Genomic DNA, 14916 nt, shown 5'->3' with positions numbered 1-14916 from the left:
ACACCTCTCAAACAGTGCCTTTTTGTATTTTCTTAAAATTAGAAATGACCTGCTGATCCATGGGCTGGATGAGAGAGTTGTGTTTAGGTGGCAAGAATCTAACAGTGATGCAGTTGCAGTCCTCCAACAACTCAGCTCCAAGGCTGGAGGGTGGGCAGGAGCACTATCCATTACAAGAAGTGCTCTGAGTGGTAACTGCTGTTCCCAGAACAATTGGGGCAAACACTTCATGAATTCACTCAATAAAAAAATTGCCTGGTTACCCAAGTTTTGCTATTAGCCCTCCACATCACACTGAACTTGTTTTTCATGACATTAATTTTCTTGAAAATTCGTAGGTTTTCAGAATGGTAGACAAGCAGAGGCTTCAATTTAAAGTTCCCACTTGCATTCCCACATAATAGTAACGTCAGCCTGTCCTTCACTGGCTTGTGTCCTGGCAATGACTTCTCCTCCTGTGTGATGTAAGTCCTCTTTGGAATTTTCTTCCAGAAGAGGCCTCTCACCACAACTGAACAAATCCCTTGGCCTCCACATATTGAAATTTGTCACAAAATTATCAGCAGCTACTTTGTTAGAACTGGCAAACTCCCCATGCCTCACTACACTACAAATACCACTTCTTTTCTTAAATTTATCAAACCACCTCTACTAGCCTTAAACAAATCACTTTAGCATTCATCCCAGGGGTGTCTTTCAGCAAGTCAGCATGCAGCATTCACCACTGCCTCCGAAATGCTGTCACTGGTGAACTGCTTTTCGTTTATCCTAATCAAGAATTTTTCTGCCTCTTTCTGCCATAATCACTGTTTCGTGAGCAACACCCTTAGTAACATCAGCACCCTTTGTTTTAAAACTGTGCTCATCATCAATTTCACTTGGTAGCCAGATCGGACACAAGAACACTTCTATCATACTTTGCAATTATTTCTTTTTTAAGCTCTATCATTGTTCTCACAACTTTCCTTTTCACTTTGCTGCTATGACTAACCTTCTTAGGACACATGGGTGACTTACTGTACATATTTAATAATAATTAGTAACAAAAGCAAAAAAAAAAAGGCCCACAAAAATATTCACAGCACAACTTCTTGAGGTTCAGCAGCAAACTGACGCATACTCGCACATCCTCTCCTCTGTCTGTCGCCTGAGAGACTTGTAACTGGTCATACACTTATCAGCACAAAAGGGTTGTCAGGTCAAGAACCAGAATTTTGTTTGTCAAGTGAGACATTTCTTTCCATGAACAACTTAGTTGAAAGCCGAACTGTTAGAGATGGGAGATATTCGAGAACTGAGATTTGACTGTAATTGAATACTGCTCAGCAATAAGAAAATAATGAACTGATATATACACACATATATATGAATCTTAAATATACTGAATGAAAAAGATCCAAGAGATTCCATTTACATGAATTTGTAGTGATAACAGTGGTTGCCCTTATGGGAGGTGATGAAAATATTTGATATCTTACCTGAACTGTGGTTTATATTTGTCTATAAAGGCAACAAAACTCAAGCTGTACATCTGAGGTCTTATACATTTCATGTAAATTTTATCTCAACTTAAAATATTCTATACTCACACACTTGGTCAAGTGTGAAGACAAACAAAAGGGCATTTTCAGACAAGCAATTACTAAGAAAACAAACAACCCATGTACTTTTTCTAATTAAGCATTGTTTATGACAAAAAATGCGAACATCCTAAATCACCATATTGAGAATATTTGGTTAAATCAAGTAGAGCCATACTATGAAAAATCATGCAGCTGGGAAAGAACGATGTTAAGTAAACAATTGGTATTATATGAAATTACTTGATATTGTAGGAATAAACAAATATGTACTGTTAATGACGTTAGGAACCACAATTTTCAGGGTAAGAAAACATAAATTGATAAAATTAGATAAAAACACTAATACTAAAACTAACTTCGATACTACCAGCTTAAACTTGATTTTTGTTCCTAAGTAGTCACTGAAGTGTTCTAGAAGCAATATTATCTCTGGAATAATAGTACTCCTAATCCTTGATTTTGACTTCTAATACCAACAAAGCAAAGTTCCTTGAAAAATGGCCAATTACAAGCCTGGAGCAGAAATTTTATTAAAATGAAGCTGGGACACACTTTTATACCAAAAAAACAAGTCCAATGGGGTTATTATTATGTCTTGTCCACATGATACAGGAGCCAGCTAGAAGAGGCCATCACTGGCCAAAGTTGTGACAATCTGAGCAAAAAGAATCGTAATTATAATGGAATGAAATACACCAAATCAATAAAAATGTATGGATAACAGGCCACTATCTGTGCTGCCGCAAACAGAGCTGGCAGGGATATAAAGATGGATTAGTAGCAGAGGCAGGAAGAAAGTAAAGGGGGGGCCAAGGGGAGTAAAGGGAAGGCCACAGGCACAAATCCGCCACCAAAATTGTGGCAGCTATTAAACTACGACAATTGATAACTTGGGGAAGATTTAAGTGTTTATCCTTTCAGCAGGTACTCCATTTCAGAACTATCAAACAACCCCATTTAAAAGAAAAATCCTACTTTACAAAAGAATGACAGCTAATAAATGAAGAAATAATTTAAAAAACAAAAGCAACATCATTTTGAAACTCCTAAGGGAACCTTTTTAAAGCAAGGATCATAAACTGGGATAACATATTAAACAATCACTGGCAAAATGCTAAGGTAACACCACCACCCAGACTGTTTTCTGATCATAAGGTAGAAAATGTTCAGGGGAGAAATAAATTGTTACCTTCATCAATCTTTGCAACTGCTACTGGGGGAGATCCAGATACTGGATCTCTTGACATGAGAGAATATGAAGTACACATCAACAAACCCTGATTGTGAACTAGAAGAACTGGCCTGATGACACCAAAGAAGCGATCTGACAAAATGAAAATGGAGGACTTTCTACAGGTAACTGGTCTGGTGCCTTCAACAAGCTAGTGTCAGGACTATTCTAGTTAGATTTGAAGAAAATTGAGATAACATCAAATGCAATGAATGGTCCCTATATATAACCAACAAATCAGTAATTTTAAGACTTTGTGTGGAGAGTAACATTTCATACTTAGTTCCTAATTACAACATTAATGATTATGCAATCATGTTATTTTGGCCATGCACACACAAAAAAAGTGTTTCTTGTTAAGTAATTTAATTACACTGGCCAGATTTTTTCAAGGGAAATGAGGCTGTTACAACCAATCTCAACTGACAAAATAAAATGCTAAATTTAACAGCTCTCTTTTCCTTTACATGCTCTTTATATTTTCTCCTCCATTCTTCGTGCTTTACTTCTTCCCTAAACATTAAGGAGACAAAAAGAGGGACAGAGGAAAGGGAGGTAAGCAAAACTCTGTGCAGAAGACCCTCTCAGAGCTGCAAGTAGGGTATATATAAAAAGGTAGTGACATTAACCTTGGTACCAATTTACTTCGCCCAATCAATTTTTTCTCCAGGTCTTTTTTTTTTTTTTTTAAATTGACTTTTTATTGATTTTTTACAGAGAGGAAGGGAGAGAGATAGAGAGTTAGAAACATCGATGAGAGAGAAACATCGATCAGCTGCCTCCTGCACATCTCCTACTGGGGATGTGCCCGCAACCCAGGTACGTGCCCCTGACCGGAATCGAACCTGGGACCTTTCAATCCGCAGGCCGACGCTCTATCCACTGAGCCAAACCGGTTTCGGCTTTTCTCCAGGTCTTATCCAATTTTTCACTAAAGCCGACTGACTTTTTATATCTTCAGGATGTTTAACCCATCTTCTTCATTTTCAAAGTTACTTAAGTTAATTTAGACCCTCCTCATTTCTCAGCTTCAACTATAAAATGACTTCTTCTACATCTATCTTCCTGATGGATGGCTGCTCATGCCCTTTGTTGCTTAATAATCTACAATGGCCCTGCCCTTCCTGTCTACCTACCTAACATCCAAATTTCAAAGTTCTTTACAATCTGGACTTAGTCAACTTCAGCCATTTACACATACACCACCCTATGAAGTTTTTCAATACATGTTAATCCCTTCACCAAAAACAACCTTCACTCTAAACTCTTATTCACTCTTCAAGACAACTCAGGTCACACGAGAGCCCTTCCCAACAAAGGCACAACAGAAGCTCACTACGGTGGACTTTTCAGAAGCTGTTTATTTTCTCCTTAGTCTCCAGTGCCCTAGGACAGCGGTTCTCAACCTGTGGGTCGTGACCCCTTTGTCAGTAGAACGACCCTTTCACAGGGGTCGCCTAAGACCATCCTGCATATCAGATATTTATATTACGATTCTTAACAGTAGCAACATGACAGTTATGAAGTAGCAACAAAAATAATTTTATGGTTGGGTCACAACATGAGGAACTGTACTTAAAGGGCCAGAAGGTTGAGAACCACTGCCCTAGGAGCTGTGTCTGTAAAGATATTGCTACAAGAAATGTCTGCGATTTTGCTGCCTATGGATTCTTCTAAGATTTTTATGGTTTCCCATCTTACGTTTAAGTCCTTTATCCATTTTGAGTTTATTTTTGTATATGGTGTAAGTTGGTGATCTAGTTTCATTTTTTTGTATGTATCTGTCCAATTTACCCAACACCATTTACTGAAGGGACTATCTTGACTCCATTGTATGCTCTTACCTCCTTTGTCAAATATTAATTGAGCATAATGGTTTGAGTTGATTTCTGGGTTCTGTTTGATTCCATTGGTCTATATGTCTGTTCTTGTACCAATACCAAGCAATTTTGAGAACAATGCCTATACCAGCTTTAAAACTATGATTCTATGACATCCTCTCTCCTCCACCCCACTTACTACTGCTTAGAAAAACATTCAAACTTTTACTTTAGAATTCAAAATATTCTACCTTTCTAGACTTTTGTCCAATACTTTTTTCTGTATCTTTTGATGCAATTGGCAGATAAACTCCATCCTTCAAATATACTCCATGCTTCCTTGTCTCCATGCCATTCTCACACCGAAATTCTATACATATTTCAAAGCTAAGCGCAAACACTATCCCCTATCAGCACCCCACCAAGGCCTCACAAGCTGTTTTCCCATAGCACTAGAACCAGGAATGCCTTCCACAAAGTACGATTAAACAAAATAGTAATACAGTGGAACCTTGGTTCTCAAACTTAATTTGTTCTGGAAAGCTGTCTGAGAAGCAACTTGTTTGAAAACTGAAATGTTTTTACCAAATGACAATTTATTCACAGCTACCGATTTCTACCAAGACATGCAAGACATTTTAAATGTCATATAAACACAATAATTTATTTTTTTAAAGTGGAAATGTTCTGGATTTTACATTGATATTAATTATGGCTGAGATGGCAGGCCTACCACACTCTTAAATATTCACCTTCTGTTTTTGCCAAGTGTATTAGTTGAAGTCTACAAATGAAAAATATGTGATATTACACTACTATAAATAAAACCAGTTGGCTCCCTTGGTCTTTGTTGTTAATCCTCACCTGAGGACATATTTTCCATTGAATTTTTAGAGGGAATGGAAGGGAGTGGGGGGGGGGGGGGGAGGGGAAGAGGGGGAGAGGGGGAGAGGGGGAGAGGGAGAGAGGGAGAGAGGGAGAGAGGGAGAGAGGGAGAGGGAGAGAGAGAGAGAGAGAGAGAGAGAGAGAGAGAGAGAAATCGATATGAGAGAGACACACTAATTGGTTGACTCTTGCATGGGGATCAACCTGCCACCTGTAGGAAGCATACCTCTATGATTCATCTTCATAGAAAAGAAACAGCATGTGGCCAGGTGGTCACTGAATTTCCCCAGAGCAAACAGATGTAGGGAGTGAGGAGAGGGTATGAGAGCTGTGCACCTGGCTGATAGCACATGTCCTAGGAAGATTCCCCTAGACCAGTGGTTCTCAATCTTCCTAATGCCGCGACCCTTTAATACAGTTCCTCATGTTGTGGTGACCCCCAACCATAAAATTATTTTCGTTGCTACTTCATAACTGTAATTTTGCTACTGTTATGAATCGTCATGTAAATATCTGATATGCAGGATGTATTTTCATTGTTACAAATTGAACATAATTAAAGCATAGTGATTAATCACAAAAACAATATGTAATTATATATGTGTTTTCCGATGGTCTTAGGCGACCCCTGTGAAAGGGTCGTTTGACCCCCAAAGGGGTCGCGACCCACAGGTTGAGAACCGCTGCCCTAGACAAAGGGAGGTGGAGGCAACTAGAAAAGGCCCCAGCCATCGTTTTAAATAACCCAATGGGAGACCTAGGTGACTTATTAGGAAATAGGTGACCACAGTCCTCAGCCAATGAGGAACCAGAGGAGGAACTAAATAAGTAGGCTATGTCCGTGCCCCATTTGTGTTCCTGTGCAATGGGCTCCAGCTCTCGGGAGTGTTATTAAAAGTCTCATTTCGCCATGCTTCTGTTTCTCATTTGAAATTTGGACGAGTCATTTGTCACACCACCCAGGAACATGCCCTTGACCGGCAATCAAACCTGCAACCCTTTGGCCCACAGGCTGATGCTCTAACCATGGAACCAAACCAGTCAGGGTCCTAGGTCTTTTTTATAGCCTCAATGCAGTTAAGGTACTTCCACATCTCACTTTAAACCCAAATCATCCTGATTCTCAATGTCATCGCACTTGTTTTCTTCTCTTTCTACCCAGCTTTCCACTACAATAAATGTTTACACAGATGATAAACCTCATTCAGGAGCTGTCGTTAGAGGCAAAATGTCTATCACTAACACCCTTAATGGCAAAACAAAAATGTACTAAGAACCTCTCCAAAATATGATTACTCTTATCTAAAAAGCAAAACTTAAATCCTAACTGTGTATTTGCGGATTTCAAGGCTACTATTATAAATAATCAATGATACTATAGTGGGCATCTTACAACTCATGATAATCTCTCAAAGCAAGGTATCTGAATTGCATAGGAGGAATAGAATAAAAACCTAGTGAAAGAAACAAGGTATCAAAAAGATCTTACTAGCTCTGGCCAGTGTGGCAGAGTTGGTTGGAGCATTGTCCAGTACACTGAAATGTCGAGGGCTCGAATCCTAGTCAGGGCATGTACCTAGGTTGTGGGTTTGGTCCCTAGTTAGGATGCATACAAGGCAGTTAATCGATATCTCACTCTCAAATCAATAAACATATCCTCAGGTAAGAATTAAAAAAAAAATCTTACTAAAAAGTGAAATTGTCATCTTGGTTTTCAAACCTGCCCCTCCTCCTATAATCCCCACCCAGTTTCCCAAGCCAGAAATATCAGTATTATCCTTTACTATTTCTCAGCTAACCAGTCTTCATATCCAGTTTCTAGTTCTAGCCCATTTTACCTCCTAAATCTTTCATCCACTTTGCCTTACTTCCCTGGGCTCCTACCTGAGTTATTCCACCAGTCTCAGACCCATGTTTGTTCTTATACTCTCCCCCACTTTAATGCAACCTAGGTACTGTCCAAAATGATCTAAAAGCACAGATACTTATCTCATGGTTCTAAAACAACATCTTCTTCATCTTTGTATTCTTGGACTCTAACAAAGCACCTGACACAAAAGAGGCTCAAATATGTGTTGAACTAACTAAATAAGAGGAAACCAATGCTCATTTATAAAACAATAAGGTATATGTATTTATAACCAGGTCCTTGTGTGCCTCTCCAGTCTCATCATCTGGGTCTCCTGCATTCCCAGTTACCTCTCACGAACCCCCATGGCCTTAGCATATGCTATTGCTTCTGCTCTCTCTCTCCCCCCCGCAAAAAACTAGGAACTCTAGTCATCCTTCAAATGCCAACTCAAATAACTAACTTTTAAAAAGGTCTTTCTTCCTTATCCCTCCCAAACACAGGGGTTTATTATTCCCTGCTTATTCTGAATCTTGAAGATAATTTCTACTTTTCTATTCTTTAATCCCACCTTAACTTTTTTTTTTTTAATGTTTCACTTACCTACTCTAATGTAGGAGTCTTGCACTTAGTTATATTTTAAATATTTTTATATCATCAGAGCCTGGCATACATTAAGTACTCAGGGAAGACATAACAATTTGAGGGGAGAAGCTGTGATAGTAAAAAGGAAAAAAAAAAAAGCAAACATTTTATCAGAGACAAGTGTGCTAACAGAAGCAATGTCCATCTTACCAAGAATAAAAACTAATATCTAGGCTTCTAATCTTGAAAGCAAAATATAGAGAAATCAGGTAGGATTTTGGTGATCAAAGACTGAGAATATTGGTTCTATGATAGCCTGGGATAAGCAATAAGGGGACAAACTAAAAGGTTAAACTGTATAAAAGTTATCTGAGTAACATGCTATGGCAAAATAAGAGCAAACCTCAAACAGATAAGGGTAATGGCAAAACTGTGTTGCGTACTTATCCGCCACACTCTGCACTAGGCATGTAACTGCTAACATGTGAGCATTCGCCCCCGGGCAGGTCTATCAGGCCCTCCGCATGCGTTCTTTCATTTTAATCCTCAGGACGCCAGCAAGGAAATATACAAAGAAAGCGAGGTCCAGAGAATGAGTAACTTGCCTGAGGTCAGAGACAGTAGAGCCACAACTATGATTTTTAACCAAAGTCTGATCCAAAAGTCTGTGCTTTCAACCACTGTGCCATTTACCTGATTATCTCAATCTAATTCTCACAGCAATCCGTGAGGTAGGTGCTACCTCATTTTCAGTTGAGGAAACTGAGTTAGGGTTAAAATAACTTGCTCAAGGTCACACACAAGCAGCAGAGCTGGGATCTGAACCTGGAACATCTAGTTGCAAAGCTGTAGTCTATTACATCACTGCCTCAAACAACTCTCTAGTATTTTGTCCCTGATAAAAACCAAGATTTCATGTTCATTCTTCAATTATGTTGCTGAGACCATGAGCCCTCGTTTCCGTTTCAGATGTATCATCTTTTCCAAGCTACTCTCCACCTGTAGTCTCCCAATTGTCAAACTCTCTATCTCAGGACCCTTATATATTATTAAAGATTAATGAGTACCTCAAAGAGTTTTTATTTATGTGGGTTATATCTATCAATATTTACCACAGTAGTAATTAGAACTAAGGAATTTTAAATTATTTATTAACTCATTAAATATAATAAACCTATCACACATTAATAAACATTTTTATTATTTTGTTGTTGTCAATCCTCACCCGAGGATATTTTTTCATTGATTTTTAGGGAGAGTTGAGGAGGGAAAAACAGAGAGAAACACTGATGTGAGAGAAACACATCGATTGGCTGCCTCCTACAGGAGCCCTGACTAGGACTAGGGCTGGGGCCAGGGCCAGGGCGGAGCCTGCAACCAAGGTACATGCCCTAGACTGGAACTGAACCCAGGACCCTTCTGTCCGCAGGCCAATGCTCGATCCACTGAGCCAAACCAGCTAGGGCTAACAAAAAATTTTAAAAGTAACTATTTGCAAAACAAAATTTCCCGAGCAGAATGATAGTGTCTTACATTTTTGCAAATCTCTCTAATATGTGACAGACTAGAAGACAGGTGGATTCACATATCTGCTCTGAATTCAATCTGATCAGATATCACACATTTTTTTAGCCTGTGGAAAACTACCCATACACTCATAAGAGAATAAGGATTAAAAAGGCAAATAACATCTTAATGGGTTTTGATCCATAACCAAAAAAAAAAAAAAAAAAACTCAAGTATTAGCGCCCCCAAATCCCTTGCAACCCAACAATCTAATTTCAATTTCCTTACATCCCTTTCTCAAGTAGTACAAAACTAAATTTCAGTCCAAATTAGTTTAAAATTTCCAACCAATAAGACCTCCGAGAAAACAGATTTATTTAGATTATGCTAAAATATCCCTCCAAACCGGGAGCTAAACAGCAGATGTATGTAGTAGTCAATACATAGCTCTAAAAGGAAAAGTTGGCACACGCAGCTGTATCCACAATGCCCAACCCATAACAGTTTACTAGACTGCTGTTAAAATGCAATTCTAACTATGTCCATGTACCCCAAAACACATGAGTGAATATAAAATAGTCAGAGGAAGCCAGGGTGTATACTGTAACAACCACAATTTTGAGGATCAAAAATGGTCAAAACTAGCAATTTCATTCAACCCAGTAAATTAATTCAAAATACAACCATGAAGGCACACCAAGTACAGGTCATCCACAAATTCCAACTCTAAATAAATAGAAATATATGCTAGCTTAGAAATGTTAATTTCTATATTTTAGGTCAAATATAAAGTATGGAGCAAGAAAACATTAAGACAAACAGGATTTGTGAACTAATTAGCAAAAGCTGACTGCTCACCAATGCACAGGGTATTAAAGCCATGATTTGTGTGGTAAAACTTCACCAAGATCAGAAAGGTAAGGAAAGGGAGGCCAACAATCCTAAATCTGTTCCTTAGCATGAGACAAGCAACACCATCTACTTTACAGCTTCAGTACCAAATGATAGCTGCCAACAGAAATGTTTTCATTTCTCTTTCTTATCTTTTGCCAGATTTTCCATCATCTATTTGCTCCTCTCTTTCTTACAATGAATCATATTCTAGCTACCACTATCTAGTGGGAATTTTGGCCTGTTTTTGTTTATTCCTCTCCCAAGGATATTTTCTCCATTGCTTTTCAGAGAGAGTGGAAGGGAAGGAAAGAGGAGAGAGAAACATGCGATCAACTGGTTGCCTCCTGCACCATCCCCACCAAGGGCAACCTAGGTACAGTGACCTTGACCGGGAATCGAACCGGCGCACCTGTGGGTCAACATGCTAACCACTGAGCAACACTAGGCAGGACCTGGCTTTTTAAGGGAGTAAACATTTATTCTAGCTAATTATTCATGTATATAGTCATTTTACCAAACTAGTCCTTTTTCCTCTCTAAAACTAGGAAAATTATTCATGAAATGTTGATCTTACAAAAAAAATAAGCTTTTCATCACACTAGAATATTGCTCTAACCATAACGCCACTGAAGGATATTTCCGAAGACTTAGGAAAGAAATCTAAAGCAAATGTGTTGTGTTCAAATGGAGTTCTGTCATGCACTGCTTTTTGACAACAGATGTGTGACTGTCTTTCCCTAAAATAGTAAAATGCTTTAAATCTGGAATTTTGACCAGCAAATAGTATTCTTACTTGGATTCTCATGAGGTTTTTGATCATAACCAAAAAGAGAATCACAAATATTAAGACTGCATGGTCCTGGAACACACTTCCCCCCCGTCTTTGTCTACATGACCAGCTACTAATGTTAAGTGCTTATAAATGTGTAGCAGCAACCGGGTCTCCCTATATTACATCTATATCAAATGGCAGGAAGGATGTGGGAGGAGCACAATACTATGTCATTAAGAACACAAACTAGAGGCGCCCGGAGGACCCCGCAGTGGTCGCGGACCGCCATGGGCCCGCCCGACCCTGGGCTCCGTGCCGCGCGAGTATCATCCTAAAGCCAGAATTGAAGCTACAAGCTGGCTGATCAGGATCCTGGGGGTATTAGCCCCCTCCAACAGATGGTGGCCTCAGGTGCCAGGGTCCGGTCACCTCCATCTTCATGACCCCCCTGGACGTGGTGAAGGTCCGCCTGCAGTCTCAGCGTCCCTCGGGGACCAGCGAACTGATGCCTCCGTCCAGACTCTGGAGCCTCTTACACCAAACTGCCCTCCTCTCTCCGACCCACAGCAAGTGCCTCCTCTACTGCAATGGTGTCCTGGAACCCCTGCACCTGTGCCCAAATGGTGCCCAGTGTGCCACCTGGTTTCAGGACCCCACTCGCTTCACTGGCACCATGGATGCCTTTGTAAAGATTGTGAGACACGAGGGCACCAGGGCCCTGTGGAGTGGCCTCCCAGCCACCCTGGTGATGACTGTGCCAGCAACCGCCACCTCCTTCACGGCCTATGACGAACTCAAGGCCTTCCTGTGTGGTCGAGCCCTGACCTCTGACTTCTGTGCACCCATGGTGGCTGGTGCACTGGCCCGCTTGGGCACTGTGACTGTGATAAGCCCCTAAGAGCTGGTACGGACAAAGCTGCAGGCTCAGCATGTGTCATACCGGGAGTTGGGTGCCTACGTCCGAACCTCCGTAGCTCAGGGCAGCTGGCGCTCACTGTGGCTGGGCTGGGGCCCCACTGCTCTTAGGATGTGCCCTTTTCAGCCCTGTATTGGTTCAACTATGAGCTGGCAAAGAGCTGGCTGAGTGGGAGCAGGCCAAAGGACCAGACATCGGTGGGCATCAGCTTTGTGGCTGGTGGCATCTCAGGAACGGTGGCTGCCATCCTGACTCTACCCTTCGATGTGGTGAAGACTCAACGCCAGGTTGCGCTGGGAACTGTGGAAGCTGTGAGTGTCACCTGTGGACGCCGACTCCACCTGGCTGCTGCCGCAGAGGATCCGGGCTGAGTCCAGCACCAGGGGACTCTGCAGGCTTCCTCCCAAAGATCATCAAGGCCGCCCACTCCTGTGCCATCATGATCAGCACATACAAGTGGGGCAAAAGCTTCTTTCAGAGGCTCAACCTGGAACAGCCTCTGAGCCAGTGAGAGGAGCGAGGGGATGAGGGCCCCATCTCTTCCATGGATGGTGTGAGGCAGGAGGAGTCTGAGCCCAGTGCCTTGACCTCAGGGGAGGGGGCCTCATTTTTTTCCCCCTCAGCTCAGCCCCAAAGGTACCAGCCCGTCCGCTGGGCCTGCCCAGGCCCCCATCAGACAGCTTTCTTCCTGCTGGTCCTCATCCCAAGCCCCAAGGATAACCACTTTTCCACCCAACCCCCCAAGTTCAAGACCAAATCTGTTAACTCTTTCCTCCCCCTGCCCTCGTGTCCATTTTCCTGTGTTTGTTGTAGCTGGGCCTGCCCCCAAGGCCCACAGAACCCTGGACCTGGCCAGTCTGAACCTACTGCTGTTAATTCATTGAGTGTAAAGATGAAAAAAAAAAAAAAAAAAAGAACACCAACTAGAGTCAAACAGACCTATGTGAAGTCCCAGCTCTGCAAGCATGTTTACATTCGTCTTTAAGGCTAAAACTTCCTCATTTATAAAATATCTACCTCACAATTTTGGTGTGAGGATTAAATGAAATAACACATGTAATGCACAGTGCCTATTACACCATTAGCATTCAACAAAGCTATTATTTTCTTTCTGTGACTACAAATCCCTAAATCTGATTTTCTGTATATTTCTCTAAAATTAGAAACCAGTGATTTTTTAATGTCCCAAATAAACTATAGTTTCATTCTCAACTACTTTAGGTGAAAGTATATGAAGTTGTTGGTCTAAAACATGGCAGTTAGCTTCACCAGATATTGCTTTATGATGCTGTGGTATTTACATACAACTAGACACAATTTTACAGGTGACAAAAATTTGCTCCTCAAAAAGCTAAGTGCAAATATTTTTTACTTAATAAATCTTCATTTCTGTGTGGCCTTTTCTTAGCAAAGGCTTGTAATATCCCCCACTCAAAATTTGCCTAGTAAAAAAAAATCTATATGCAACTTCTTGAGGTATCTAGAGAATCACCAGTAATTCTCTTTCTGGATACAAAAACCAAGCAGAAGTTAGTTGCTCTTTCCTCAGCATGCCCCAAATGCTTTGCATATTCCTCATCCTACATAATAAAAGGTTAATATGCAAAATGACCGAACAGTGGAACGACCCGTGACTCTGATGTGCACTGACCACCAGGGGGCAGACACTCAACACAGGAGCTGCTCCCTGGTGGTCAGTGTGCTCCCACAGGGGGAGTGCTGCTCAGCCAGAAGCCTTGAGCTGGGCTCATGGCTGGCGTGCGGAGAGGCGGTGGCGGGAGCCTCTCCTGCCTCCATGGCAGCACTAAGGATGTCTGACTGATGGCTTAGGACAGAGGTCCTCAAACTTTTTAAACAGGGGGCCAGTTCACTGTCCCTCAGACATTCCACACATGCGCACTGCGGGCCCGGGACGAGTCGGCTGCTAAGCAGGACAAGCAGCGGCAGCAAAAACACCCGGCGGGCAGGCAGTTTGAGGACCCCGGCTTACGCCCACAGGGAGCGGGCCTAAGCCGTCAGTCAGACATTCCCCCGAGGCTCCCAGACTGCGAGAGGGCGCAGGACAGGCTGAGGGACCCCCGAGTGCACCGATTTTGTGCACCGGGCCTCTAGTTACCATACAACTTCATGAAGGCTTTACCCACTTGGGACAAAGCCCATAAGCCCATAAAGGTAGCAAATCTATACCACAGTGCCTGACATACAGGTGTTCAATTATTTTTTGAACCGAAAATTACAGTACTCTTTTAAAATGCTGTATTCAAGTATAATCCGGTCTGCTATATTGCTTGTTCTGAAAATGTTAATTTGTTCCAACATGATTGATAAGTTAGGGAATCTGAGCATAACGCAGAATTCGCAATTGCTTGTCTGTGAAAAACACTAGAGGTAGAAAACGACACCTCAATGAACTGAGCTGCACAGAAATATACAAAACACACAGACCTCAAACACCTACGAACGACATCAGTTCACCGTACGTGTGTGCGTGTGTTCCGAGACACACCCACCCTCTGGTGTGGCTGTAACGTTCTGAGTTCAGGTGAACTCCCGCCACTTCTCAGGAACTCGCACGCAGCCACCATTCTCATGGCCAAATCCACAAGCAAGGCCGGTCTTCCTCCGGGGCCAGCGCAGCATTTACTGCAGTGTTTACATACTGCTTAACCGTGTAACATGCAAAACGGGGCTGCCATTTTTTCAGGGTTCCCTTTTAAAAAATTAGTTACTGACAAAGTTCCCGAGGGTTGTGCCTCAATCCCATTTCCCCCCCATAAGGCCTGCAGTTTTTAACGGCACAATTTTGCAGACCGTAATGACCTTTAGGAACCTATGTTGCTTTATTTACCGCAGAACTGACTGGACAGCGTTCTCG

General features: G+C 41.7%; 1 protein-coding gene and 1 pseudogene across 1 annotated transcript in view; one reads left to right on the top strand and one right to left on the bottom strand.

The window, feature by feature from the left end:
- CNOT6 (CCR4-NOT transcription complex subunit 6) overlaps positions 1–14916 on the bottom strand; it is a 68545-nt gene that overhangs the window by 52874 nt on the left and 755 nt on the right. The gene's annotated exons all lie outside the window — the stretch shown is intronic.
- LOC118658596 lies at positions 6591–12552 on the top strand (annotated as a pseudogene).

This window comes from Myotis myotis, unplaced genomic scaffold, assembly GCF_014108235.1.
Source record: "Myotis myotis isolate mMyoMyo1 unplaced genomic scaffold, mMyoMyo1.p scaffold_m19_p_6, whole genome shotgun sequence".
Classification (NCBI taxonomy): Eukaryota; Metazoa; Chordata; class Mammalia; order Chiroptera; family Vespertilionidae; genus Myotis; species Myotis myotis.
The sequence above is the reverse complement of the archived record's forward strand: the minus strand, read 5'-3'. Positions and strand labels throughout refer to the sequence as shown.